The 4902-nt window shown below is 40.4% G+C and overlaps 1 pseudogene; it reads right to left on the bottom strand.

Annotated features, from left to right (window-relative positions):
* Positions 1-2255: 2255 nt before the first annotated feature.
* On the bottom strand, positions 2256-3906 carry LOC137497017 (importin-11 pseudogene; annotated as a pseudogene).
* Positions 3907-4902: the final 996 nt, after the last annotated feature.

Consider the following 4902-nt stretch of genomic DNA (forward strand, 5'->3'; position numbering starts at 1 on the left):
TGCCCCTGGCAACTCTGTCCTTCAGTATTGTCTTAAGGTTCCAAATTTGTTCCACACATGATCGTCCCTTCCGAAAGCCTCCCTGGTATTCGCCGATTTTGTGTTCAACTTGTTGTTCTAATCTTGATAGCAATGCCATAGATAGTATCTTGTATGTCTCTTGAATTAGTGAGATGCCTCTGTAATTGCTGACATCTGTTCTGTCCCCTTTCTTGTGTAGTGGGTGTATTAAGGCTAATTTCCAATAATCAGGAATCTTACAAGTGTTCCAGATTTCTTGCATTAGCTGGCATAGGTTCTTGATCATTTGGGGGCTCACATGCTTCCATAGTTCACTCGTTATTGAGTCTTCACCAGCTGCTTTGTTGTTCTTAAGCTTCTTGATTAGATTTGTGATTTCTGTTTCATCTGGCGGTGTGGAGTCTGGGTTCTGTTGAGTATGTTCTGTGGTGAGCTTCTCCTCTGGAACTGGGCAGTTAAGTAGCTGTTTAAAGTATTCTGCTAACAGTTGGCAATTTTCTTCATTGTTTGTTGCGATGGTGCCATCCTCTTTCTTGAAACACAAGCTCGGTGGTTGGTATTTAGAAAGACTCCTCTTAAATGTCTTGTAAAAGTCCCTCGTGTTATTCTTTTGGAAGTTTTGTTCTATTGCAGCCAGTTGTTCTTTCTCAAATTTTCTCTTTTCTCCTCTTATGATTTTTGCTGTTGATTTTCTTTGTTCTTTGAAGCTGTTGTAATCTTCCTCTTTCTTTGATGAGTACCACTTCTTCCATCTTTGTAGTCTGAGTGATATTGCCTGTTCACATATTTCATTCCACCATGGATGTTTTCGTGTTTTCTTGAGTAATGCTGTTTCTTTGGCTGCTCCTATCATGGTCTGCTGCATTTGCTTCCATTCAGTTGTTTCAATGTTCGTCAGTTCTTGGTACTTGTTGCTGTTCTGTTTCAGCTTTTGAGTGTCGAATCTTAGTACTCTGTTGTTTGTGCGTTTCTTCTTGCTGCTGGGAATAAACTTTATCTTGATGATTGTTAAATAGTGATCTGTTTCTATGTTGGCTCCTTTCTTAACTTTAACATTCATGATTTCTTTCTGACTTCTATGGGAAATTGCAACGTGATCAATTTGATATTCTCCTAATAGTTTGTTTGGTGATGCCCACGTCGTTTGTTTCCTAGGAATCTTCTTGAAATGAGTGGACATCAGTTTCAAATTAAAGTTCCTACAGAACTCTATAAGTCTTTGCCCATTTCTGTTGGTTCTTCTATGAGCTGGGAAATCCCCCACTATTCTCTTGTAGACTTTTTCTCGTCCTACCTGTGCGTTGAAATCCCCAAGTAGTATTTTCACATGATTATCAGGAATTTCTGATGTCACCAATTCTAATTCTTCCCAAAAATCATCTACCTTTTGTGGGTTGGTTCGATTGTCGTCATTAATTGGCGCATGAGCATTAATGAGGGTGTATATTTTCTTTGCACACTTAATGGTTAGTAGTGAGAGCCTTCCATTTGGAGACTGGAAGTCTATAACCGAATTTAGAATCTTTTTATTGATTACAAATGCTGTTCCTAAGTGTGGCATATTCTTCATGACCCTTATGCCAACCTTGCCTTTCAGGATTCTATAGTTGCTTGATTCCATCGCGATGTCATCCATGAATCTTGTTTCTTGAAGTGCCATGATCAGAATATTTTGCTGGTCCATTACATCTGTAAGTTGTTTAAGTTTTCCTGTTTTTAGGAGTGAATTTATGTTCAGCGTGCCAAAAAAGTGTTTCCGTTTAGGTTTTAATTTTGTTGTATTCAGTCTGGATGTGTCTGATGGCAATGGGTTTCCTAGATGCTCCGACTCATCTATGCATGGTGGTTTGGGCTCTCCAGAATCCGATGGCCCAAATGCACTGCTTGTAGCAGTGGTGGATTTCCTCTTGAGGCTGCCACCTGGAGTAGTTTCCGTAAGAAATGTTTCCATCATGCGAGTTAATGGGAGTTGTTGGGGGAGCCGACCGGGGTCAGCTCATGATACCACTAAAGTTGTAAGCCTTAGGGTTACTCCTTTCCAGCAGATGTATCTGGATTGTAGCTCAACTGTCGGGGATAGATTATTCTTCACCTTCAACACCATTGAGGTTATTTTGAGGGTATTCTATTTCTGTGAAAGCTGTTGATCGCCTTCTTCGTCTGTAACCCAGACAGGGGCCCTTACAGGGTGCTATCATCCGGAGCCAGATGAACCCTGGTTTTTTTACGAGGTGTTACTCCTCCCCCTCCTCCTTCCTCATCACTTGCGAGATGAAGCCCCGGGCTTGGGACCGGCACCGAAGACTGTACTTCCAGGACTCACCCCCTTCATCCGTTGCAAAACTTTCTGGATCTGAATCCCACAACTCAAGATCCTCTCTGGTTAACAGGAAGTAGTGTGTTAACAATTTGTGGCACATTTCTGAGAGGGTGGAGCCCACAAAAAAGTTAAGCTTAATTTGATGTGCCCTGAGTGTGTCTGGTTCCTTTGTTTCTTCAATAACCTTTGCTGGCTTGTACTCTGCACACAGGAGGATAGCCTTGATGAGATTAAGACACTGGATGATAAAACGTTCAAACAACAGTGGTTCACCAGCAGGAGTAAACACGTAATACACAGCAAACTCGAGAGATGGCTGGATAAGATCCACATAAGAGAACGGATGATGTTCTAGGACAGCTATCAGGACTTTTGTAAGATGGATGATGAACTTTTCGCATAACTCCACCAATGAAGAGCCCTTAGTTTGCAGAGATTTTCTACATTCAAGCATAGTCTTGGCTCTGTCAAAAACCAGATTAAGGAACAGCCTACAGTCTTCCGATTCATGAGGTTTTTTAAAGCCATAAACAGCAAGCTTCCTAAGAATACGCAATGACAGTAAGGCTTTTTCTAATGAAGATCCCATTGAAGTGTTGTTTTCTGCAGCTTGTGACAAGAAGGTCTCAACATGGCTGTTCCATAAGGTTAGCACAAAACTAAAAACGTTGCTTGTAAGCTCCTGGAATAATCTCCTGTCACCAGCAAGTCTCTTTGAAGATAGTGTCTTGATGACATGGTGGAGCATAAGCAAGGCACGATGTTGTACCAATGGATCATGGCTTTTGACTGCAGTTAGTAGCGTAGGCACAAGTTCTGGCCACTCTCGAGGACAATCAAATCTGGCAACTTTTGATATAAGGACAGCCAGCTGTGTTGCTACTTGATTGATAGGTTCTCGAAAGTTAGACACCAAACCTTGTCGCAAAGTCACTTTCTCGGCTTCAGCTATGGCGTTTGGAGCTGTCTTTCGCCAATAACGATCCACACCATTCTTGAAATATAAAACTGCCAACCATCGTACATTAACATCTATGGAATGATTAGAGAAGATGTTCATTAATATGGAGTAGAAACCTGGCTCAGTCTCCCATTCCTTCAGCTTCAGCTCTGCTGGCTTAAGAATTTCTGCATTTTGATTAGTTGCCTGCTGAAGAGTCTCCAGCACAATGGACTGAGCTGTTGAAATGTCCATGACTGCATTGAAATCAGCTAAAATATGCCATTACCAAACCCATATGGAAATCTATTAAGTGGTAAATTTGAAAATGATCAAAGACAATATTGAAGTTTGTTGCCCCAAACATTGATCACACGATCAATTAGAACAGGTGAAAAATGCTTTAAGGCCCAGGCCCACATCGATGAAAGAAGGGGTAACAACAAATCAGCATATTTCTATTACAATCAAAATTAAGTTTAGAATCTCTAAAATCATTTCGGAAAACACAAAAGTGTCTAATGACACCTCTGAAATAATACCACTAAATGAAAAGTCTCAATTCCACACCTAGAACCGCGTTAGATTGATAGGTCGAACCATGCTGTCAAAGACAGGATTTAATCCAGCGATTACGTTCGAAACATACCTAGGTATATATTTATTTATTTATTTATTTATTTATTTATTTATTTATTTATTTAAATATTTATTTATTTATTTATTTGAGAAAGCGGAGACGGGACAGGTTTTTCTCCACTTACTCCGGTTTTTCCTGTCATGTTTCCTTCCAGCAACATTCTCCAAGATCATTTCATTTCATCTGTCAGTCATTAATCAATGCCCCAGGGGAGTGCGACAGGCTTCAGCAGCCGGTACAATTTCTATCCACACCACTAGATGGAACTTCATTCATTCCATTCCTGACCCGGTCGAATGACTGGAAAACAGGCTGAGGATTTTCATTTTTCAGCAGGGGACAAATACACAATACCTTTTCATTTTGGCTATAACGATTCTGCTATTATAGTTCGTCATCCTCGCTCGTTGTAAATTCGTCGCTGTTCTGGCAAAAGGTCATATCTCACAATGCTCTTCCAGTTCATTATTTTCCTTAAGACTTGTCACGCCTCGCAGCCACATATCGATGGCTTTCTTTAAAAACCTCGTAAGTCTGAATACTCTTCCTATCCATTATATTCCTTAAGACTGGTCACGCCTCCCAGTCCCATTTTTATATGCAGTCCAAAATAATAATTTTCGTTATGGTCATTTTCCTCTGCCCAGTTGTAAAGGAAAATGAACCTTAAATACATTATACTGTAGGAGTGTGTAAATTTGGCATGCAATCAACATCCCTACAATTCAGTACGTTAAGGTCCATTTTCCTTTAGACACTAGCAAAGGAAAATGAACACAGCGAAAATTATTCTGATGGACTGCATACAAATATATGACCGGGAGGCGTGGCCAGTCTTAAGGGGTATAATAGGTAGAAAGGACATTTGGACATACGAGGTTTTAAAAGAAAGCCATCGATATGGATATACAGTCCATCAGAACAATTTCCGTTGTGTTCATTTTCGTATGCTAGAGTGTAAAGGAAAATGAACCTTCAAGT

This window comes from Anabrus simplex, chromosome 1 (genome assembly GCF_040414725.1).
Source record: "Anabrus simplex isolate iqAnaSimp1 chromosome 1, ASM4041472v1, whole genome shotgun sequence".
NCBI lineage: Eukaryota > Metazoa > Arthropoda > Insecta > Orthoptera > Tettigoniidae > Anabrus > Anabrus simplex.